The sequence below is a fragment of the Chelonoidis abingdonii genome, chromosome 16, assembly GCF_003597395.2.
Source record: "Chelonoidis abingdonii isolate Lonesome George chromosome 16, CheloAbing_2.0, whole genome shotgun sequence".
Taxonomy (NCBI): Eukaryota; Metazoa; Chordata; order Testudines; family Testudinidae; genus Chelonoidis; species Chelonoidis abingdonii.
In genome coordinates, this window is record NC_133784.1 from 5,524,320 (window position 1) to 5,549,526 (window position 25,207).

General features: G+C 59.0%; 1 protein-coding gene and 1 non-coding gene across 4 annotated transcripts in view; both read right to left on the minus strand.

The window, feature by feature from the left end:
- KCNIP2 (potassium voltage-gated channel interacting protein 2) overlaps positions 1–25,207 on the minus strand; it is a 140,307-nt gene that overhangs the window by 108,021 nt on the left and 7,079 nt on the right. The gene's annotated exons all lie outside the window — the stretch shown is intronic.
- Positions 21,540–21,642, minus strand: LOC116833969 (U6 spliceosomal RNA). The gene has a single exon (XR_004375834.1). It is a non-coding gene; the product is annotated as a U6 spliceosomal RNA (small nuclear RNA).

A 25,207-nucleotide genomic window follows, 5' to 3' on the forward strand; every position in this document is an offset into this window, starting at 1 on the left:
GTCCTGACTGTGCCTGCAAGCTCTGCTGTAACCTGTGTTCCTGTTGTCCAATAAACCTTCTGTTTTACTGGCTGGATAAAAGTCACTGTGGGGTCCAAGCAGAGGGGAGCAGGGCTGGAACCCCCAGACTCCGTGACAGAGGGTTTCCCACGCCCTGTGCTCATCCTGCTGCAGTTTGGGGCAGTGAGCCGGGCGCCAGCCGGGAGCCGCTTGCTGAGCCCAGGCTCGGTTGGGGGGCGGGAATGGAGCAATTCCCGGAAGCCACTCACTGCTCCCCAGGCCTAGGAAACCTGCAGGATTTAGCTAAAGGGCCCCCGCCTCCAGCCTATCCCCAGCTCCATCCCCCCTATTGCTACAGTGCAATTCAGGATCCAGCAGCCCGAGGAAGGGGGCTGGGCAGGAGGAAGCCTCATGGGACCCCCATGGCTTGGGGCCCATAAATCTGCCCTATGCCCCACTCCTGGGGACCAACCAGGTTTTCCCCTCCCCGTGAGCTAATCGTGTGCAGGGCCATGGGGCCTCCCATGCAGCCAAGAACGACCAACTCATTGAACTGATGGAGACCCTGACCACAGTCTGAGCGCGGCGAAGACAGAAGGGGACAAAGCTCTGGTCTCCCCACGCACTGGGCCTCAAACTGAGAACAAGGGCTCCCTGCCAAGTCGATGCCCAGCCTCCCCCTCCCCCAGGGATGGGATCTTGGCAGAGACGCGTCCTCCTAATCCACCAACATCTGGGCTGGGACCTGCGGCAAGAGAGCCCGGAGCAGGGGATCAGCCTGGGGAATTGTGGTGCTTACTGGCCATGCAATATTGATGAGCTCAGCCGCTAAGAGGAGGAAAATAATTAAAGGCAGAAGATAAACAAAAGGAAAGACGGAGCAGGATGAACAGAGCCCAGCACCTCGGCTCCACAGACCCAACGCACCGAGGGACCAGCTGAATCATGACCTTTGGGGCAGGGCCCCGATCCTGGCATCAGACCCCTAAGCCCAGGCAGAACCCCTTAGGGACGCAATGGCAGGATCGGTGGCCTCCCCTCCCCTTATCTTCTCACCTAGTTCAAGGGACACTGACAAGGGAAAAGCCCCAGCCCCCCGACCGTCCCGGCTCCCCAAGTCTGGTGCTCTGCACGGTCTGGAGCAGTCCCTGGGAGATCCCCTTCAGTGCATCAGCCCCCTTAGGTCACAGTCTCTCTGGGGTCAGCCCCTTGGCTTCACCGACTCCTGGGCCCGAACTCGGAGCCTTCAGCCCCCCACCTCATGCCGTGAGCTCCCCACAGCGAGTCCACCTGGGGAAGACTTGCCCCCCTGGTTTCCTTAATCAGAGTGACTCTCAGCCAGAGGGGTAAACCCAGGATTTAGTAAATGTCTGGAACACAGCGTAGAAAGTCCCTAAGTAACAGAGAGTTACAGCAAAGTCCTGAGCCCAGAGCCGCCTCTGACGCCTCCTTTTGTCCCGGTCCAGAAGAACGAGTCCTGCTCCCAAGCCCACCCCAAAGGGCCCCTGCTTCGTCCTTTGTTCCTGCTCCTGGGCAAACACGGTCACCTGCCCCTGCCCCAAAGCCTTTTGTTCTCCAGCTGGTCGCAAGGGGCTGGCTGCCTGCCTGCAAGGGGTCGGCCCCCATGGCCCTTGGTTGCTGGTACCAAATCACCAGGCCATTGTTTGGGCCTAGGCCCAGTCACAGAGTGTGGGGGAGCCAGGGCCCTGCACCCCCCACTTCCTGCGATTCACCAGGACTCTCAGCCAGCCAGTAACACAGAAGGTTTATTAGACGATAGGACAGAATCCCAAGCAGGGCTTGTAGGTACAACCAGACCCCTCAGCCAGGTCCCTCTGGGGGGGCAAAGAGCTTAGACCCCAGACTTTCCCAGCCAGCCCCAAACTGAAAGAAACACCCCTCTAGCCCACTCACTCCCTTCCCCTCAGCTCCTCCTCTCACCTTTGTCCATTTTCCCAGGCAAAGGTGTCACCTGCCCCCACCCCATTCCTGGTTCAGGTACCATCCCTCACCTAACGTCACCCCCTGCTCTCCCATCCCCCATGCAGACAGTCCCAGTAAAAGACATTCCCAGGTTAGTCTGCCCCACTCACTACTGCGCCACAAGCCCCAAACAGGCATCAATCGTTCACCCTGGGTCTCGGCAAAGAGTAAACAACCTTTTCCCACCATCCTGTTAACCACGCACCACGCAGGGGAAACTGAGACACACACAGTAATCAACCAAATATGAAAAATTCCCACTCCATCACAGCGACACACGGAGCTTGTGACAATAGATGTAAACACACACACCCAGCTCACACACGCTTCCTGCTGTTCCCCAGGGATCAGGCTCAGGTTGCAACCAGAGGGGAGGGTTCAGTTTCACCTTTGTTTCTAGTCAGATTCAGGGGCTCAGGTGGGAGCTGCTAACCTTCCAGGAGAAGCCTGTTGGGAGATGTTTGCCCCAGTGCAGAGAACCCATGTTCAGCCCCTGCTCCGCTCATGTCTCGCTTCAGCCTGCAGGGACACCTACAGCCCTCCTGCTGCCTCTCTGCCCATCACCTGCAGCGATCAGAGGCCTTATTTAATGAGTAAAAGTCTCCTTAGGTCTCTGGGAGTTTGTATAGCTCCCCTCCGCCTGCCTTTATCCCAGGAAATGATTATCACCCCGTGCTGCAGTGTTACAGCCCAGCCACATCCTTATGTCTGGATTGACATTGTGGTCTGCTGCCAGCCTTCAGCGCTGCCGGGCTGAAATGTGCAGCTACTTCTGGAGGGGAACACGGCAGTGGTTTAACAGGCCCCAGCAACAGACAGGGTATCAATGTAACGCTGCTCATGTCTGACATCTGTTCGACCCAGAGAATCCCAAAGCTCTTCGTGAGCAGACTGCAAGGGACAGTGAGGAATTGTGCAACTGCCTCTGGGGTGGAACCACACAGCTGTTCAATGGTGCATGGTACAGGAGTCTGGGGCAGAAGTGAAGAACAAAATCATGGTCAAATGAAGCTGCAGGGGCAGTCTGAGGACTCAGAAGATAATGGCCCAGGCTGGAGTTTGGTAAGGACGCTACAGGGAATGCCATGGTCTTGACCAAACTGCCATGGGCATGTGAGTGAGTGTGGGCTGCTTGTGGACCCCAGTTCCGGGGTCCAACCAGGGTGAACTCCTGGCATGTGTCAGAATGGGTCCATCGACACCAGGAAAGTTCCATGGAAACTGCCGCTACTTGGAGGAGTAGCGTGGCCGATCCACCGTTCCCTCCAAGCAGTACCCCAAAGGACTCATTTAAATGTGCAAAATGTGGCAGTGGGGGAAACAAGGCCGATAATGAACTAATTTGCATAGCCATTAGCAGCCTGGATTTGCAATCACTGACCTGGGACTTGCTGGCATCACATGTCATCACCGAAGCCCCAGCCTGTGGGTTGAGGAGCTGATCTGGATCAGACGATGGCTGAGGGCAGCAGTTACCACACACCCACTGCGACACTTCTCAGACACCAGCTACCAGTTCACAACCTGTCCCCAGAAGGCATCAAAGTGCTGCTCAACAGGTGGGGAAACTGAGGCACAGACAAGGGAGGTAAGTCACCTGCAGGGTCGGGGAAAGAACCCCAGAGGCCCAATCCCCTGCTGTGCTCTAACTACTAGATAATGCTGCCTCCCATTAGGTGCCATGGGCCAGAACCACACACACGTTCCACACGCTGAAATCCAGTCCTTGCAATGGGACCAAGCAGACCCGTGAGTCAGGGCTGGGATTCCCCCCAGGGCTTGGTGACATGGCCGGGATGGGCCAGCCTGTTCTCAGCACACCTGTCAGAGCGGAGAGTCCCATTAATATCCAGGCTGGGGGCTGTCTCCCAAAGCGAGGCAGCAATGTTTTCACACTTCTCCCCTCTCTGGGGCCCCGCATGTTAATGGCATGTGCCAGCGGCACTGTCTGGGGCCTGCAGCAGCCACTCTGATGGTCATGGGTCCCATGACCACTGAGGCTGGCCTCAGCCCGCCAGCCCCAGGACAAGGTCTTTCACCCAGAACCGTGTTCCCCTTTGTCTGCTGCCGAACGAACAGATCTCTTTGCGGGGCAAAGTCTGAGCCATGCAAGATGCAGAACTTCAGTGCGTGCCTGGGCCTCCCGCTCCACTTTTCTCTCCGCTCCTCTCTCAGGCACGCCCTGGCTTAGGAAGCGGTACCTTCACTCGGCTGCGAAGAAGGCTGGCACGCAGGGGCTGTCACGGAGTCACCGGGCGATGCTCTGGAACTGCTCCCCACTAAGCCAGTCAGGACTTTGGGGAGCCTCCTCTCCCTTGGAGCAGACTTGTTCAGGGCAAGAAGCTCACACGTCTTCACCTCCTGGGTCGTCTCCTTGGAGCATCAGCATCCTCTGCCTCCGTGTGCTTCCCACAGGAGCCCACCGCAGGGGGTCTGGGGAAGCCACACAGGTTCTGACCCCACTTTGCAGTCAGACGTGACTTCTAGCCACAAAACAGAGGTTATTCGATACAGGACAGGGTCTAAAACAGAGCTTGTAAGATACACAACAGACCCCGGCCGGTCATTCTGGGCAGTGAGCCAGACCCCAGTCTGCACTTCACTCCTTTCCCCAGGAGCCCAGACAACTAGCCCTCCAGCTCCTCTCTGCTCAGTCCTTTCCCGGCCAGGAGTCACCTGATCCGCTTTGTCTCAACACTTCAGCTGCCCTTTGCAGAGAAGGGGCCCAGCCATCAGTATGCTAGAGCTAGAGTGCCCGGCATTTAGGGGCACTGGCCCCTTCCTCTGTAGCAATCACACACCCTTATCCCACCACCAAGATACTTAAGAACTGCCTAGGGGACACTGAGGCACCAACGCAGTATTCAGAGCAAACATTAGGAACAGTCCCAGTTCGTCACAGGGGCGCCTGGAGCTGGGCAGGGCACATCACTCGCTACGGTCAGGAAATCAGCCTGGATGCTGCAAAGCCTCCCTGACGACTCCAATCTCCCAGAGGAGCCCTGTGTCCAGTCTCCCGCAGAGCAGCTCCACAGCCACAGCACCCTGGGATCAGAGACTGGCAAGCACCATTTACACTCTCGCTCCGCCGGGAGGTGGAGAACTTACAAGCTCCCCTGCAGGGCTCGCGCAGCTGGAGCAGCTGTCAGGGCTGGGGAAGAAGCTGGGGCTCTGGAGGCTCATTTTTGTGAACTCCACTGGAATCCCGGCTCACTCCCATGCCTGGAGGTGCCAGGCGCTGCGGCCAGGAGCCTCATGCAAAGGGTTAGCGGGGGCAGGGAATCCCCAAAGAGCTTAAGAGAAAAGGGAGTGGGGTGTCCTGGGGAGTTAAGGGAGGTGAGATCTAAGGGGGCTGCAGGAGCACCCCGCCGCCTACCCCAAAAGCCGACTCTCAGGACAGCGGCTCCAGGGCATGGTCTGCTTCACAATCCTCCCTTCCCAGACAGCCTGGCACCTTTCCTCCCTGCACCCACCGGCAGTCAGCCAGGCCGGGTCTGGTTATGATCACAGACCTGCTCTGAGAGTTCGGCTAATTCCCAGTTAATGGGTCTCGTTAAAAAATGCGCATGGAGTGATCCGGCTGCTGGAGATTGTGGTGCCAGGGGATCCGTGCCTGGTCCCGCTCGGCCCCAGAGGTACCAGCAGCCAGCCATGCAGAGCTGGGAGTAAGAGCCACAGGAGGGAAAGGGGGGGTCCAAAGAGTCCAGCCTGGTTCCTATTAGCCAAAGCAGGTGCATGCAGGTAACAAACTGGGTTGGGGCTGGAGCTGCTCCAGGATGCTGTGGGACGGCCCCCCAGCCAGGCCGCCCAGGTGCTAACCTCCCACCTCTCCCCAAGTCACCGCCCAAGCCAGTGCCACCCCAGCCTGCAGTGACGCTGCTTGATGAGCCACGCTGTGGGGACGGAGACAGACTCCAGTGCAGGCAGGACTGAAGGCAGCGAGGGACAAGGCCCAGGCAGCGAGCTGAGGCAGAGGGAAGTCTGAAAGCTCCAGAAAAACTGTAGGCGTCTTTTCCAGTTCAGCCCCCGGAGGGCGCTGCTGTCTGCGACACACCAGCGGGGTGGGTGCACCAGGCCCCTGCAGGGGCGATGCAAGAAGGGAGGTGTTGGGGGGCGGCAGGCACAATATGGACCCTCACTGGCTCCTCTTCGCGCCCCTCACTGTGGTCCCCAGTGATGCGGTACTTCTCCTCGGCCCGGCCCCGCCCCGCCCCACCCCAGAACTTTATTAAACTCAGGACACTTTGCCTGCCACTGAAATGCAGCCACTTCTAGGACGGAGCCCAGCGGCAGCATCTAACACTCCCAGCAACACCCCAGGCAGGCATGTTAGGACAGGAAGTGAAATCTAGGGAAATCTGCAAGAGTTGAGGGCGGCATAGTGCAACCAGCAAGATTGGGGTTTGCCTGGGATTAGGGCCCCCCCTCCCAACTTCTAACAAGTGCAAGGAAGCCTGTGGCCTGTCACCCAGAGGAACCTTTAAACCCTGTGTGCCTGCTCGGGGTGTCAGTGGGGAGGGGGCAATGTTCCCCTGGTGGGGGAGGGGTCTGCCGGCTCTGAGACAGGCTCAGGACCCCACCCCCACCCCCGGTAGGTTCCCCAGCCTCCCCAGCTGTCTCCTTAGCACGGCCCCCACTCCGCCCAGTTTAAATACCTCAGCTTCGTGCCAGGCGCACCCAGGGTGAGCCCCCAGTGCCAGCAGAGTTTGCTACGCGGGAGCCAGGCAGTGGGACACATCGAGACAGGACGGGGGTGGAGAGGCTGCTACCCCCATGGCAGCTGCAGTGCAGATGGGAGCTGACCCCGGGCATGCACCCCCGATGCTGCACGGCACGTTCAGGGGGAGCAGCGGTGCCCCCACCCTGCTCAGTCTCAGAGCCTCCCGCAGGCACCGGGGTTTATGCAGTCACCAGCTAATGCAAAGCTGTATTTTTAAGGCCGTTCTGCTAAATATTTCAGGGATTTACACAGAAAAGCTCTCAGGCACGTCGGACCCGATCGGCATCACACACGCAGGCAGCGCCTGCCTGCCCGCCTGGGGATGAATAATTCACAGCACCGACTCCCCTCATACAGGTGCTCGTACTGACTCCACCATCCCACCACTCACCGAGGGCTCGGGGAGGTGGCTAGCGCAGCAGCATCGGGCCAGCATCATTCACAAACCCACAGCGCTTTGCAACGGGAAGTAAAAGACCCTTCTCCCCACTTCAGAGAGGAAAACTAAGCAATAAAGAGGCATCGGGACTTCTCCAAGTGAATCAGGACAGAGCCAGGAATGAACACAGGTGCCCCGGCTCCCAGGCCAGTGTCTCATCCGCTGGAACCATCAGCGACGCTCTGGCAGCAGTGTTCCCCTCCACTCGCCGGGATCCATCCTGGCACTGCTCCCCCGCAGCCTGGCCTGCAGCAAGCTGGGGAAGCAGGAGCCCGCCTGGGAGAACCCATCCAGTGGGGGTGGTTATGTGTTCAATATGCAGCAAACCTTTTGATCTTGTCCCCCAAACGGACACAGCCCTCCCTTCTTCACCAGCTGCCTTTGGAGCCTAGAACGGGAAGCCCCAGGGTGCCACGGAATAAGCCAGGTCTGTGGAGCCAGTACCCGGCTGGGCCTGCTGCTCACTCCTGATCCCGCCTGGCCCAGGGAGGAGCCGTCCCCATGGCCCAGGAGGTGCGTGCTGTGGGACGGCCCCCCAGCCAGACCGCCCAGGTGCTAACCTCCCACCTCTCCCCAAGTCACCGCCCAAGCCAGTGCCACCCCAGCCTGCAGTGACGCTGCCTGATGAGCCACGCTGTGGGGACGGGATGGGCCTGCCGTGGTGACAGCCGCAGGGCACAGCCACGACCCAGCGTCACCACGGCTGTGTGTCCCACGCTCATGAGCTACTGGAGGACAGCTTGACAGATCCAATGGGATCCTGCTCCACCACAGGATCCGGCAGCTCCAGACCCACTCCCACTCCCGCAGTATCCCACTGGGCTGCGTGCACCAGCATGGGCTCCCCATGCCAGACACAGGCTAAAAGTTCCATGCAGAGAGATTTCAGCTCTTCTCTTTTGCTCTACTTTCGCAAACTGAACGCAGAGCAAACATAAATGGAGGCATGAAAGAGAGAGCATGCATGTACATCCACTGCCCTCTGCTGGATGGAATCAGACCTGCTCACTCATGTGTCATGGGCCCTGCACTGCTAAATTCTAATGGAGATTCTCCATTCACTCCAGGTCCAGGTGCTTTCACAGCTAGTGGCTCTGACAGGCCCTGGAGTGCAGCAGAGTCACGATATCATTTCCTTTGGTTCTCCACAAGGGACTACTCTCCAGAGCAGGTGGAAGAACCCCAGGACAGACAGCGATGCTGGAGCATGAACAGCTGTGCCCGTCGCCCAGCCGGAGTCAGCGGGACGCGGTTAGCACCGTGATGTACGTCGCGCTCTCCAGGGCCGCACCGCCACACAGCTGGGAATGGGAGATAAGGGACCACAGGAGAAGAAATGTCTTTGAAATGCCAGGGAGCTCCCCCAGCAGAGCGACTCGGCTGCAGCTCCCACCTGAACTGCAGCAACAGCCTTTAGTGTAATTAACACTGAGCCATGGCCCCCCGTCCACCCGCAGCCCACAGCAAGCCAGGCAGAGAAAGTGAGGGGTCGGGGGGCAGGCAGGATCCACCCTTTGTACCAAGGGGACGGGCACGGGTGACAGGGACAGTCCCCCTCCCCGCCGCACACAGGGTGCTGGATGTGGCTAAGCTGCTGCCCACTGGAGAGGGGAATGGGCCCGTGGGCACGGGCGCTGCAGGAGGCTTTGCAGGTCAGCTGGACAAAGAGCGTGTTCCCCCTTCCGGGCCCAGCGCACACACAGGGGCCCTTCGGAGAGGGGAACATGCACCAGCATGTGTGCACACAGACATGTGCATGTACAGCCATGCCCGTGCACAGATGTGCGCATGCGTGTCCAGATGTGTGCACACAGATGTGTGAGTGTGCATGTACAGAGGTGTCCGTGCACAGACATGGACACGTGCATGTACAGATGTGTCCATGCACAGACTGTGTGTGTGTGTGTGTATAGACATGTGCGCACAGACATGAGTGTGTGCAACCCTACAATAACACACACCCCTGCCCCGCCCGACACAGCCCCCGGGAGCAACCCTACAATAACACACACCCCTGCCCCGCCCAACACAAGCGGTGGGCGCGGGACGGCAAGCCTACAAAATAACACAAAGCCGCACCTGGCCGCCACCCGCGAACACAGCGGGCCCGCCGGGAGGCAACCCTACAATTACACACCCACGCTGCTGCCCCAGCCACACAACCACCAGCGCCGATGGGAGCAACCCTCTCACATAACAGCACACGACGCCCTGCCCCGCCCGACAGCAGCCCCCGGGAGGCAACCTCTGATTACACACAAACCGCCTGCGCGCGGGCGGCCCCGACCACAGCGCCCGGGAGCAACCGCTACAATAACAGCACACCCCATCGCACGTATCGCTCCATGACGACAGCCCCCCTGGGAGCCAACGCCTAACAATAACACAGCACCACCTGTCGCCCACACCCCATTGGACCCCCGGCTCGCCCCGCCCCGACCACAGTCCTAGGGAGCTAACGCGCTCAGCAAAACCCCGGCACCACCCCTGCGCCCTACCTGGACACCGCCCCGCGGCGCAGCAACCTCAGCAATAAGGCACACAGCATCCTGCCCTACCTGACCAGGCAGCCCGCCGGGAGTCCATCCCACAGATAAGCACATCAGCCCCCCTGCCCGCCCGACCACAGCCCCCCGGGAGCAACCCTACAATAACACAACCTCACCACATGCCCCACACCGACCCACGCCCCTGCGGAGGCAACCCATCCACAAAACCCAACCCACCCACACAATAAGCACATCCCACCTGCCCCGCCGCGACACGGCAGGGCCGCATCAGTCGCTCCCGCGGGAAGCAACCCTCAACATAATACAACCCTCCGGCCCCTCCTGACACAGCCCCCCCAGCCCCCAGGAGGGCAAGCCCTAGGCAATAAGCACAATCACCGCAAGCCCTGCCCCCGAAGCAGGCCGCCTGGGAGCAACGCCTACAATAACACATTACACGCCTTCGCCGCTGCACTGACACAGCCCCGTGGGAGCCAACCTACATACACACACAACCCCTGCCCTGGCCATGCACAGGCAGGCCCCCGGTCAGCAGCCCCTAGCAATAACACGGCCACCTGCCCCGGCCCGAACACGCCGCCTGGGCAGCAAAACCTACAATAAAAGCACCCACGCTGGCCCTGCCCGCCCCAGCCGCGGGCTGGGAGCCGGCCCTACAAACAGCCACACCTTACCCACCTGCCTGCCCGCCATCACAGCCCGGCTGGGAGCAACGCCTACAATAAGCCACACCTCGCACCATGCCCGCGGGCCATGACACAGGCCCCGCCGCGAGCAACCCTACATAAAGCGCACCCACCTGCTCCGCCCAACGAACTACACCTGGGAGCAACCGCTCCCCAATAACCATGCAGCCCACCTAGCCCCGCCCAACACGCGGCCCCGGGCCAGGCAACCCTGATAATAACAAGCACATCAACACTGGCGCCCACAGCCCGAAGCACAGCCCCCGCGGACGCGCAAACCGCTAATAATCGCCCCGCCCAACACAGCCCCTGGGAGCAACCCTACAATAACACACCCACCTGCCCCGCCTGACACAGCCCCCGGGAGCAACCCTACAATAACACACCCACCTGCTCCGCCCGACATAGCCCCTGGGAGCAACCCTACAATAACACACCCACCTGCCCCGCCCAACACAGCGCCCGGGAGCAACCCTATAATAACACACTCACCTGCCCCGCCCGACACAGCCCCCGGGAGCAACCCTATAATAACACACCCACCTGCCCCACCCGACACAGCGCCCGGGAGCAACCCTACAATAACACACACCCCTGCCCCGCCCGACACAGCCCCTGGGAGCAACCCTAAAATAACACACACCCCTGCCCTGCCTGACACAGCCCCCGGGAGCAGCCCTACAATAACACACACCCCTGCCCTGCCCAATACAGCCCCCGGGAACAACCCTACAATAAAACACCCACCTGCCCCGCCCGACACAGCCCCCGGGAACAACCCTACAATAAACACACCCGTCTTTTCACGCCATCCCGGACCTTCGCAGGGGCGCTCTGGTTCCTGGGCACGGCCTGGAGCCTGCCTTGGTGCTTTGCTGGAGTCTCCTCACTCTGCTGCTGAGCCCAGGAGCCTGGGGCTAGGAGAGGTGCCGCCCAGGCAAGGGTGAGTGTCAGGTCTCCGACCAGGAACGGGGCAGGCTGGGGTGAGCTGTGACATCAGGAACCAGCAGCCATGAGCAGCCCAACCCTCTGCACTGCCTTGAGATCGGGGAAGGGGCAGCGCAGAGCCATGGGACTGAGCCGGGAGCCCCTGGGAGGGGAGGGGGCCTGTGCTCCCCTCCCCTGAAAGGCCATTTGCTAACCCCCCACATGACCCAGCAGAGACCATGTGCCCCCCAGCCCCAGCAATCACACCAGGGCCATCTTCCCACTCACTTAGGAAGGGCCGCTCCCCTTTGGGAAGACACCACCCTTCAGTGCTCGCCTCCTTTGCTGGACTCCAGCAGCCCAACTCGGGCCCCAGAAGCCACGAGACTGGCTACAGAATCAGATTTTAAAGATGAACCCACCTGGGATCTCCTTCACCACCTGGCATCTCAGCCATTTCCAGCTTCTCCAGACAACCAGCCAGGTTAGGAACATACCAATTTTGGTTAAATACCAACGCTGAGTCTGAGGTGTTCCCCTGACTCCAGGAGCTGGGGCTTTAGGAAAAACACCCAAGCCCACAACAAAGCTGATGGCACCATTGGAGTTAAAAGGCCAGGCCGTTTCCACTCTCTCTCTCTATCTGGGGGGCTGGCAAACAGAGGGTTTTCTCCCCTGGAGGAAGATCAGTAGGCCCTGCAGTTCAGCACAGACATCCCGCAGGCTGTTTTCCTGGGGGTCACATCCTTCAGCCGCTTGCCTTTCCCCAGACGCTGTCAAACACCCCCCTCAAACGCCAATGGGATGAGATGCACCTAGTAGTTGCCCGCTGCCTCCATCCGAGAGTGCCAGGGCGGCTGTGTGGGGCCCACAAGGCAGGGCCTGCTGCCCGGCTCAGAAATAACAACATTCAACAGAAATATCCAGGAAGCCTCCAAGCCTCCAGGAGGACTTTCAAGTCTAATTAGTGGCAGATTTGCACCAGCGTCCCCTTAGTGCGAGCAGGATTCGCCAGCGCTGCCACAGAACGAGGCACTCGGCTCCCATCGGCAAGAACTACTTCCAAATCCCCCCGGGCCCGTCTCCAGCACTCCCGTGCAGGTGGGAGACACATGAACTTAGCTGCGTGTCCTCTACATTCCCAGGATCCCTGACCTGGGCCAAGCTCCAGCGCCTGGGGCGATCTGCTCCCCCAGGCCAACGGTAGAAGAGATCACAGCCACGCAGGCCGACTAACAGCTTCTCATAATTTCCTTTTGTTCCCCCCCCCCCCCCACAGACACACCCTGTCTGCCTCCAGCTGTGGTCTAGATTATCAGGCCTCTCGGGGGGGGACGCCTCTTTTCTCTGTGTTTGTACAGCATCTAGCATGGTGGGGTCCCCATCCATGACTCCGGCTCCCAGAGCCCTGGAGAAGCAGCCAGAAGAGCCAGACGCATCTCAGGATTAACCAAAGCACCTGAGTGCTGGCAGCTCCTCTGGTGTTTCCAGCGCTTCTCGTTGGGAGGGCATCTAACGGGCACCGGGCTGTGGTGCTGGGGCTGCTCTTTGGTTCTGCCTGTGGAGCGCTGGGTTCGGCGGCGGGACTGGGTGCCGGCATGGGAAGAGCTGAGGGAAAGCTGCACAAGGCACAATGGTGGCAAATCCAGTGGGGGGCAAACACTGCTGCAAAGGGTGGAGCAATAGGCAGACTCAATCTCGCGCCCCCGGATCCCGCGGGACGCTCTGTCACTGGCTGCATGCCAGAGGGCGAGGGCAAAGGAGGGCTGCGGGGCAGGGGCACCCAGACAGCACAGAGGTTACCAATGGAACCAGGGCAGTCTGCGGGTGCCACCCTCTTGTGCCCAGCACAGCATGGCCAGCATCTGCCGGGGGGGTTCTCCATGGGCTGCAGCAAGGGGAGGGGGCCAGGGCCAGGCTGTCCTTACAGACCCCTACCCCGCCCCCTGCCAGGGCTAGGGCTCGGTTAGCTCTCACTAAAGGGCACCGCTTGGCACGGCTCCAGGCAAGCAGCCTTATCTGCACTAGGAGAAAAGGTGCTTTTCATCAGGCGGTGCCATCCTGGGTGGATGCGGCAGGGCACAGTCCCCTCCTGGTGTTCCCACAAAGCCCCCTGCTGTCCTGGCAGGGACCCCCAGTGTATGCGCATGCAGCAGGGCCCCGTGCTCCGGCCCTGGGGCTGCCCACCCACTCCACAAGGAGAGCTGGGAGCTGCTCTGATACCTCCCACCCTTTATGCCCTCCGGCCCCGTGGCGCAATCCAGCCTGACACCCCATCCCAGCTCCCGGCTCCCTGCACCTAGGCTACTCCAGCCCCTCCTCTTCCTTCGCCCTGCCTAGCTGAAGGTCTTGGATGTTTCTCCCTCTGCTACTCCCCCTCCTAGCCACGATGGAGGGAAATTTCCTCACCTCCTTGCTGGACAAGCCATGGCTGTAGGGTGATCAGACAGCAAGTGTGAACAATCGGGACAGGGGGTGGAGGGTAATAGGAGCCTATATAAGAAAAAGACCCAAAAATCGGGACTGTCCCTATAAAATCGGGACATCTTGTCACCCTCTGTGGCTGGTGCGTGCAGCCAAGCAGCTGATGCAGTGCACATGAGTCGCTAACCAGGCCCTGCCGTGGGCTCTCCGTCCCCTGGCAAAACCCCTGCTGAATTCTCAGCCCTGCATTTTCATTCTGAGAAAGAAAACCCCGGGGAGACCCCCTTCCTCCTGCAGCTCCCACTTCCCAGCTCTACGCAAGTGATTAATTCCGGCTAATGAAGTGCTAATGGCCCCTCACTTCCAGCCAGTTATTTAATTAACCAATGAGAAAAGGAAAGACTAATTATCCCGAAAGCGAGGCAGCGTATAATTAATGCACGGAGGGCTACAGAGAAAACAAACAGTGACTAACCAGATGGGACTTCCCTGCCCTCCCTGGGACAGGCCTGGGCCTCCCAAGCGGACGAGAGGGTCAGTGTGCACCCAGGAGCCCCACTGCCCACCTGGCGCAGGAGCTCTGGCTGCCGGCAGCAACTGGCAGGCACCGCCCAGGCGAGAGATCGAGGGCCCCGGCAAGGCAGCCTCACACTCCTCCCCAGGGAGAGCGAGGCAGAGCCCCCTCCCCGACCTGGCACACACCTCCCTGGGGAGAATGAGGCAGAGCCCCCCATCCCCAGCACACACCTCCCTGGGGAGAGCCCCAAGGCAGAGCCCCCCCGGCCTGGCACACACCTCCCTGAGGAGAGCCCTGAAGCAGAGCCCTCCCTCCCCCCCAGCCTGGCACACACCTCGCTGGGGAGAGCCCCGAGGCAGAGCCCCCCCAGCCTGGAGCCCCAACACACAGAAGAGGTGTCATGCCTGGGGATGGGGAGGTTGCTACCCACTGATGTAAGCGGGCTCCAACCACGGCTTTCCCTGCCAGCTTGTGAGCAGCTAGCCCGGCCTCCGGCCCAGCCCAGCGCCCTCTGAGCCAGCTCTGGGATGGCAGGTTCACACGAACCGTTAGTGCAGAGCAACGCACTACAGACCAGCTCCAGGCACAATGGGACGGGCAGCTCCGCGGAGCGCGCTCCTTGATTTGTCTCTGGGACCAGGGTGACATCCCAGGGACCCCCACCCCCACTCCAAAGGGGACTGACGACAGCAGCAGCAGCCGCGCCACTGGCTTATTGGCAGCTGTGAAACCACTGGCGAGACCCTCCTGCTGACACGCCAGGAGCTGTGCTATGGTTCTCCACCTCCCGGCACCGATGCCCTGCTTGTCCACGACACCCAGCCGCCGGCACTCCCCACCCAGCACACCAATGGGGCTTGGAGGGTGACACCTCGTTCTCCGGACTCTCAGATTTCATCGCACCTGCGTCCTGGGGGCGAGGAGGTACGTCTGCCTGCACCTGGGAGCCCTGGGCCACAGCCTCGTGGAGCACGACAATCAGCTGGGTAGAGGTGGCTCAGGTTCGCAAGCTCCCAACCCAAGCATGAGAGCCCGAGCCCCAGGGGCTACACAGCTAGATTCAGCGCCCCAGAGCCAGCGGACCTGGGGCAGAGAGCATGGGGCAATTGCTTGGAGGGCTGGGAACTGCCTCCTTCCCGTCAGCGAGGGATGAACTCGGCTGCCCGGCCCGATCATTTAAATGTCAATGTTGTGAGTGGGGATGGGGGGTTAGATGTGCCCAGCTGATGGCATGTGACAGCCCACGGGGATGGGGGAGGAGTGTTTCGGAAGGTGCCACCACTTCCAGGGCTGGCCTGACCATGAAGCGAACTGAGGCAGCTTCCTCCGGTGCCAGGCTGCACGGAGGTGCAGAAAATTGTGTCTGCTGCTGGTGCATATGTATTCTCCCTGCTCGAGATGCACAGCAATGGTGGAGTGCTGTGCTGCAGGAAGAGGGGCACAAGAGCTATAACAGGCAGGCAGGAGAAGAGGTGAGAGGGAATAACAGAAAGCAGCAGGAGCTGCAGGGAGAGAGAGGAGGAGGAGCCTCTTATGTACCTCTCCAGCACCCCCAGGAGCTTGGACTGATTCACACCAGCTTCTCAGGGAGCTTCCTGGTTCCTGCTGTTTCCCTGAACCCACTTGAGGAGAACAGGAGTCAACTGAAGTAGTAGGAGCCAGTTAGGCCCTTAAGACACTGATATCTTCCCTCACTCAGGCCCTGCTACCAACCTGCTTATTTGTCCCCTTCAGTTGAGTGTTGAAAGCCACTATAGCTGGCACAGAACAGCAGTCATGACGGAAGAAGAAAACTCCCCTCTGGGGCAGCATTCAGAAAAAGAAAGCAAGCAAAGGAAGCTTTTCTATCTAAGCAGGAAGGAGCTCTCTTGAGATACATAGACAGAAATGTTCATGATGAGCCTTCCGGCCCCAGTGAGGATGGCAGTGGTGAGGAGATGCCTGATCTTCCAGTTAGTCAGAGTACAGGTGACCTGGCAGCTACTGCAGCATCCATATCTCCATCTCAAATGGATGTAACCATGCACATTCCTGAAGAAAAGTTAGATCAGAGAAGAGCATGGTGGAGGTGCAAGAAACAGCTGCTGCTGAGTTTAGTTCCTTAAGTCTAGATGATCCAGGACTGTGGACCCACTTGAGCAGTAGCCTGAGGGACTTCTTTGTACTGCATGGGCCATAGCAAGTGAAAAACTTCATGTTCCCCAAAGACAATGAAAATAGAAGTTTCCATCCAACACATTACTGGAGTGAAATCCCCAATGGTGACAAAGACGAGACTCCATGGCTTATGTACTGAAAACCCCAGAATGCTGCATACTGTTTTTGTTGCAAACTCTTCCAGTCTAATGTTCCAGCCACGTTGGGTTCTACAGAAACAAAGGACTGAAAACTCTGGCTAGAAATCTGGCATGCCATGAGAAGGCAGCAAATCACCAGAGAGCATTCCAGAGGTGGAAAGAACTTGAGATGAGACTAAGGTTAAAGGCCATCACAGATGATCAGCATCAAGAGAAGATTGCATCAGAGTCTCTTTACTGGCAAAATGTTCTGAAAAGGCTCATTGCCATTGTGAGAATGCTTGTACCCAAAGCCTAGCACTGCCGGGCACTTCAGATCAGCTGTTTGTGCCGAACAATGGAAACTTCCTTAGAATTGTGGAGCTGATGGCTGAGTTTCATGCTGTACTCCAAGAGCATCTAAGAAGAGTCACCACCCAGGAAATGTACACGCACCACTACCTTGGAAAAACAATTCTAAATGAGATCATACAGTTACTGGCAACAAACGTCAAACAGAAGATGGTGGCAGATCTGAAGTCATCCAGATATTACTCTGTCATTCTGCACTGCACACCTGACATCAGCCATACTGAACAAATGACTTGAATGGTGCATTTTGAAACAGCAGCAGAAGCTAGTGAAAATGTCCCTGCAATGGTGACCATCAGAGAGCATTATCACAGAGTCCCCAGGCGATGCTCTGGAACTGCTCCCTACGAAGCCAGGCAGGACTCTGGTGAAGTCTCCTCTCTGTGAGCAGACTGGCTCCAGGGCAAGAAGCTCACACGGCTTCACCTCCTGGGTCTCTCCTTGGAGCATTCAGCATCCTCTGCCCCTCCGTGCGCTTTCTACAGTGAGTCCACCCAGGCGGGGTCCTAGGTCCCCCTCCCCATTAGAGCATCTGTGTCGGAGACAGGCGGCCCCCACTTCCCACTCTTGTTCCTGACCTAGCCTAGCCGCTGCAGCGGGGGACACAGCTCCCTGCCCTGGTGGGCGAGTGATGGGGTGCCGGAGCAGCATGCAGCCAGGGCTGCGACCCATCAGGTGCCAAGGAGCCCTGAAGTACAGCAGATCTGCCAGCACCTTTGGCTTTATCCTTCCAGTATTGAAGAGTTGCTGATTTACACAGTGCTGGGTGCTGCTTGCCTGGGTAGCCAGGTGGGCAAACCCGCTACCAGCTGAACAGGCACAAGTCACAGCTCCTAGTCCCCCTGAGCCCCCCACCCTGAGCTCACCACCTGCTCCCTGGCAGCGGTTTGCAGGGCAGGCTGCCCAGAGCACCAATGCCCAGCCACACCCGTGGGCCCAGGTTCTGATCCTGGATGCTGGGGCCTTGTTGAAAGCTGTAGCCCACGGCCCCCTCCCCACCACTGGCCTGGGAAGGGTCTAATCACCTGCCCCCAGGCCTGAAATCAACACGGCCCCATTGTCACAGATCAGCCAGAGCGAGCGAAACCCCCAGGTTCATCTGCTCGCAGATTGGGACTGGGACAGCAAAAGCATCTGAGTGGAGCAGGGCAGCACAGCCTGGACACAGGGCCCCAGGGGCACCTGTCCATGTGCCTGCTCCCACTAGGCTGCCCTGTGCTGCCCGGGATCTCAAAGCACACAGCCCCGCTGGTGATGTCAGAGCAGCTGCCCTCCCTGCATTAAATCCTCTTGCTCCCAGCCCCAATCCTCTTAGACGCCTTCTCTCCAATTGCAGCATCTTAAGTAAATATCTGGCTGAGGAGGGAGCGGCAGCGAGGGGGGGATTAACTGAGGGGGATCTGGCCACTAATGGACACAGCCTCACCATGGCGATGCCCAGGCATCGGGCGCTCAGGGCAGGATCACCCCCCGCCCCCAAGAGACGAGTGTGCCCAAACCAAGGGGGCGGAGGAGGCAGGGCTGCCCAGAGGATTCAGGGGGCCTGGGGTCTTCGGCGGTGGGGGGGCCCCCGCTTCAGCCGTAATTTGGTGATGGGGGTCCTTCCGGTCCGGGACCCGCCACCAAAGTGCCCTGAAGACCTGCAGCCAGGGCCATGCTGGGCGTGGGACAGCGCAAGGTGTGATGGAGTAGGGGCGTCTGCATGAGGGATGGGAGAGCAGGGGAGGACTTTAAGGGATGGACTATACCTGAGCCTGTAACCTGAGCTAGGTAAGGGAGGGGGCAGGTCAACACCTTTGCCCGGGAAGGAGGACAAAGGAAGGGGCTGGCAGGAGGGAGTTAGTTTCAGTTTTGTTTTGGGGCTGTGTGGGCGGAATTCAGGGTATCCTAAGCTGGGATCCAAGCCCCCTGAAAGCCCAGAAGGACTCGATTGGGGGGTCCTGACTGTGCCTCCAAGCTCTGCTGTAACCTGCATTCCTGTTGTCCAATAAACCTTCTGTTTTACTGGCTGGCTGAGAGTCACTGAGAGTCCCAGGAAGAAGGGTGCGGGGCCGGACTCCCCCACACTCCGTGACCCAAGGGGCTTCCCCAAGCCATGGCTAGGTGGAGGGAGACAGCCCACGTGAGATGAGGGGCCAGCTGGATTGTTCCCTTTAAATGCATTGAAGGGCTTTCTCTGGGCAAAGCCACTTTTAACAATTTAATTTAGAGAGAAGCAATTATCCAAATGGGCTTGGAGCAGCGGCTCAGCCCTCGGATCTCATTAAAGAGGAACGTGGGTAACCGGAGCGGCTCTTGCATCACTTAGACACAGACTGATGGCCTGGAGGAACCAGGGGAACAGACCTGTCCAGCCCCGGGGGTCCCCAGACGCACTGCCCGGCCCACTGGGAGCACGAGCTATTGATCAGTGGCTGTGCTGGAGCTGTGCAGAGCTCAGAGGTGGCTGGAGCACTTCCCCTCTGCCCTCCCGCTGCGCTGCAGAGACGGCTGCTCCCTGCCAGGCTGGTCAGGGCTGCACGGCCAGTCGAACCGTGCTGGGGCTGGGGGGTCTGAGTAGGAGACCCGGGGCGCTCAGGACAGCTGTGGCCAAGAGGTCCCAATGCTGAGCTCAGCTGGGCCATGGGCTGGGTGACTGGGAGTGAGGGGGCATTACCCCCCTGCCCCTGGAGGGAGCCAGCCGCCAGGCAGGATTCCTCTGGCTCAGTCCCCTGAGGCGGGGGTCGGAGCTGGGCTCCTGCCCAGGCTGCTCTGGGGGCCATCTGCCCCCACCTCCTACTGGGAGAAGGGCAGGGGCTAGCGGGAAGGCTCTGCCCTAGCAGCCACTGAGCTGAGGCGGTGGCCTGGGAAGCTGGTTGGGGAAAGCTCTGTGGGTGCAGAGTGCGCCGAGAAGGGGCCTCTCCCACCCCACAAGCCAACCCCCAGGCTGTGCCCCTGGAAAACGCTGCCTGGCCTGGTCTGTGCCGATGCCCCTGCCCCTCTTAGTCACTAATAAACCTCCCCTGGCTCAAGGCTGGCGTTTGACCAGCTCTGCCCCACAGTTGGCTCATTGCTGATGTGGGAATTGCCAAGCCTGACCCAGACATGGTCCCTCCGGCCCAGTGGCCTTCCCAGCTTGGACAGCAGCCACAGCCCAGCTGCTGCAGGGAAACAGCAAGACACCTTGCAGCCAACCATTCTGGGTTGAGCTGTCCACAGGTGAGCAGCAGAGACTGGGGCTCCTGCCTGGAGGAAGATGGGGTTCACAGCCCTTGCAAAACATGTGGGGGTAAAGGACCAGGGGGCAGCCAGAGCATTGCTCCAGAGTCAGCCAGGAGAAGCCAGGTGATGGATGCCCCATTGCCAGACTGGTGAGCTGTCCCCCTGTGACGGAGTGGGACTGTTCTTAATGTTTCCTCTAAATACTGGGGGGGGGGCCTCAGTTTCTGGCCAACCCTCTTTTGCCTGGCAACTAATGGTCAAGCCTTTCCCCCCTGCAAAGGGATGCTAAAGGTGTGGGAGAACAAAGAGATCAGGTGACCTCCTGGCCCGGGAAAGGGTTGAGCAGAGGAGGAGGCGCTGGAGGGGGTGTCAGTTTGGGGCTGGCTGGGGACGAGGAGTGAAGTGCAGACGTGGGGGTCTGGCTCACTGCCCCCTAGAATGGACCCGGCCAAGGAGTCCGGTTCTCTGTACCTACAAGCTCTGTTTTAGACCATGATCCTGTCATCGAATAAACCTCTGTGTCACTGGCTGGCTGAGAGTCACGTCTGACTGCAAAGTGGGGGTGCAGGACCCTGTCGCCCCCCCAGGACCCTGCTGGGGCGGGCTCACTGTGGGAAGAGCATGGAGGGGCAGAGGATGCTGAATGCTCCAAGGAGAGACCCAGGAGGTGAAGCCGTGTGAGCTTCTTGCCCTGAAGAAGTCTGCTCCAAGGGAGAGGAGGCTCCCCAAAGTCCTGCCTGGCTTTGTGGGGAGCAGTTCCAGAGCATTGCCCGGTGATTCCGTGACACCCCCCGCTGCCGAAATGCCGCCGAAGACCCAGGAGCGGACCCCCCGCTGCCGAAATGCCGGGAAATCGGGCGAATCAGCCTAAAGCCGGCCCTGTGTGAGACCGGAAGGAGGATCTCTCCCACAGCGAAGCCGGGACGCCTTGCTAGCATGAGACGTTGCACGGCTCCGGTATCGCACGCTGGTCAGCCCATGCTCCACAACCCATGGCTGAGGCCTCGTCCATACACAGAGCTGCTCCCATTCAATGAGACGGTTTCAAACTGATTTAGTCAGCGGCCGTGGGGACGCTCTGATTGCTGGCTGAATGGGGCTTAGAGCAGTTTAGCTGAAGGAAATTAGGAACAAAATAAACCACTCAACCCCAAATCAGTGTGCACACGGGGGCTTGCACTGGTGCAAGAGTGTGCACACACGTGTGTATTCACAACGGTAACCAACCCCTCCAGATCAGAGCAGCGATGCCAGGACAGACAACACGAACACCTGCTAATGCTGACACTGGCTCCACCCATTCCCCTGTCAGGGCACACTGCAGAGTGCAGCAACCCTGCCCGTGAGCCGCCCCCTCCCTGCCTGGAGCTCTGTTCCTGCAGGACAAACTCCTTCGGAGCCTCTCTCATGGGCTGCACCGATGCATTTTAATTTGAAGCAAAGGGCAAATTTACTTAAAAGCTCAGACAGACAGCGCTATCCCTCCCCTTATGGAACGCTTCATGAATTTGCATGTCATCCTTGCGCAGGGGCCAAGCTAATCTTCTCTGTATCGTTCCAATTTTAGTATTTGTGCTGCCGAAGCAAGGAAGGGGTTAGAGGCCAGGGGACACCTCTGCCTGGGAAGCTGAACAAAGGCTGGGGGGAGGGAGAGTTTCAGGAGCTGGCTGCTGTAACGGAGGGGATCCCAGATGGGGCTCTGACTCCCCAGTGGGGCTGTGGTGCCCCAGGGACCCCAAGATGGACCTAATTGGGGGGGATCCTGTTGTCTGTACCTGCAAGACCTGTCTTGGACTGTGTCCTGTCGTCCAAATAAACCTGCTGCTTTACTGGCTGGCTGAGAGTCCTGGCAAATCGCAGGAAGCCGGGGTGCAGGGCCCTGACTCCCCGACACTCTGTGACAGAATATGTGTTGGGTGAAGAAATACTTCCTTTTGTTTTAAACCTGCTGCCTATTAACGTCATAGGGTGACCCCTGGTTCTTGTGTTACGAGAAGGGTAAATAACACTTCCCTGTTCACTTGCTCCACACCAGTCATGATTTTATAGCCCTCTGTCATATCCCCCCTTAGTCGTCTCTTTGCCAGGCTGAACAGCCCCAGCTGTATTAATCTCTCCTTCTACAGAAGCTGTTCTATCCCCTCAGCATTTTCATTGCTTTTCTTTGCACCTTTTTTAATTCTAATATTCTCCTTTGTTTTGAGAGGCGGCGCCCAGCTCTGCGGGCAGTATCCAGGTGTGGCCGGACCATGGATTTCTAGAGTGACATTATGAGAGTTTCTGTCCTCTTGTCTATCCCTTTCCTACAGTTTCCAGTGGCGTCTCTGACAGCTGCTGCACACTGACCAGATGTTTCCAGAGAATGAGCCACAATGATGCTGAGATTGCTTTACGGAAGCTGCTTTCCTTATTCTACTAGAGTTCCTTGTTCAGTGTTAGAAGAAAGCGATTTGTCACCATTCACATGACAAGCTCAACAACCCAGAGAATGACCCTGGTCTAGGACGGCAGGGGAAGGGGTAACAACCACGCTGGGGCCACAGGGGAATCTGAAGGGACTTCTCCATGGAAGGGAGCAGCAGGGTCAGCATGGGGAGATGCCCATGATTAACCCTTTCCTACATCCCCCTTGGTAGGGCTCTGTCTTGTAACACTCATGCCTGCCCCCTCCAAGGGAATGAATCCAGTGCAAGGAATTAAGAGTCACTAAGAAGCCACAAGTAGGTTCAAAGCCACCAACTGGTTCACATGGACGCAGGGAGAGATCCAGACCCACGGTGCCCCTAGTGCTGCCAGGGGAGCTGGGCCCATCCCTGCCCTAGAGGTTCATGACCCTTCACAGACTCGGCCGGCGTTTCCCGAGCGGGAGGAGCGGTGGGCGGACAGAACTCCCTGCGGGGTCCAGGGTCCATGCTGGGGGTTCTGAGCGCCACAGCCCTTCTCCTGCTGCAGCATGGGACAGGGGATGGGGTGGGGGGGGTGTTTTATAGAAGAGTCATGTGGCTAAGCCATGTGATTAAAGTGCAGGGTCTCGAACACCTCCCCACCCCCCACCCCCACGGATTGTCCCAGCAACTGGCCAGCAGATGGATTCATCATCTCCCAAGCGCAGCAATTTATCTTAAACCAAACCACTTCCCCTAATGAAAGTACCACTAATGAGCAGAGGCAACCAGGGGAAGGGGGGCTGTCTCCTATCACCCACATGCACCCCACCCCTGGGATTACAGCATCATCTGGGCTCATTCAGGGAACACGGCTGCTTTCCCCTCTGACAGATGGCACAGAACTGGCTCCACAAGCTCCGCCCCCTCCGCAGGGCCATATCACCCCGTATGGCCCACACGGGCACTGAAGGAAAGAGGGAGGCCAGGGGGAGCTGATGCAGCTGCATCTCCTCGGGGCTTCGGGCAGCAGTGTTCACACCTTGCCAGTGGAGACACTCGCTCATCTACTAAGTCAACCCCATCGTGTCAGAATTGCTGTTTCACATGGATCCCCTGGGGAAGGGGCTTACAGCCACGCCTGGGTTGTACTGGAGACTCGCCCTGACGTGGTAGCTGATGGAAGGGTTTGAACACAAGTTGGGGATGTAAATGCCATAAAGCTCCAGTCTCTCTGGGTAACTGGAGAGGAGTGGGAATACTGACAGTACAGCTCCACTTCTTGACAGAGGACCAAGTGGAGGGAGCTGGATCCCAGAGTCACGCAGCAAAGCTGAGGCTGAAAGAATCCGATGCCTTTTGGGGGCTTTTAGCCTTTATTTCTGCATGAATTTTGTGTTCCAGCGACGAAGGGGAAGCTCCGTGCAAGTGAGTCCCCAAACTCAGCTCTGCCAACACCCCTCAACCCCCACCTGCAGCCCTCTGCTATCCCAGCCCTTGGCTCCCCCGAACACACAGCTCTGCCGGTGCCCCTCACTCAAAACCCGCAGCCCCTGCTAGCCCAGCCCTGCTCCGCACAGCTCTGCCAGTGCCCCTCACTCGAAACCCGCAGCCCCCCTTCTATCCCATCACTTGGGCAGCAGGAGCGTTAGGCCACTGAGACCAGACCACTCATGTCATCGGAAGAGCGGCTGGATTCGAGGCCAAGCCGACTACCAGCACGCTAACCACAGGCCTCCAAAGCTCCCGCGCCGCGTTCTGTGATCCTCGCCGCAGACGGAGCGAAGCATGCAGATCTGGGCTCCTCACACAGGCCCGGAGGCGGGGGGGGGGGGGTTACCAGCAAACCCCCTCCCCACTCCATTAGGGCACCTCGCCTGACGTCACTGTGCCCATGAGCCATGCACCAGTGTCTGCAACATCAGATATTTCAACTGCAACAACCAAAGAAACCAGCCTTGCCTCACTCAGCCTCCTGCCTGCCTCTGCCCGGCGGAGGGCAGGAACCAGACAGACTCGCCTCAAGCCTCACCCTCTGGAGGAAGGAAACGTCACCCTGAAAAATCAAATCCAGCTGCAGGCAGGGCCCCTCCAGGACCCCTCCCCACTCAGTTGCTGACACAGGCAGTTTCCCAGTAACGAAGCCAAGTTCATTCTACCTGCGCCAATTGTGAGGAACGAGCCGGCTACACACGCTCCTCGCTGGCTCCCTAGCATGGGCCCGGCTGCCTCAGCGTCTGCTGAGTGCCTTGAGGCAGAATCCAGGAATAAACCAAACCCTGCACAACCCTACCGGCCCCTCCTCCCCGTGGGGCTGAGAATCCCAGGCCCCAGCCTGCAGACACCTCTGCTCCCCGCCAGATTCTGGCCTCAATCAGGAGGAAACAAACAAAGAAAAGCACCATCAGATGTCCCAGTGGGACGCAACCGACTGGCTCCGAATGGGTGTGACCAAGCCAGGACAGCAAAGTGGGGAGAGCTACAGAAACCGGTGCAAGGCGAGGGGAGGCAGCAGGCAGTGGGGAGACATTCTGGCAGCATTAGCCCTACCCCCTTTCCAAAGGTGCAGCATCCCTTTAGGGCAAAGCGCTTTGCGTGGGGATTTCTCTGCTTCCTGCTCAGCACCCGCCAGGGTCTGTCCTAAACGTGCAGCCAGGGGCTGCCTCTCAGTGCCCTGGGTCCCACCCTGGGAACAGAGCACAACTGTGTCTAACAGACCAAACAAGTGGGGTCCCCCAGGGGCAACAGAACAGCAGAGAGAGAGGAGT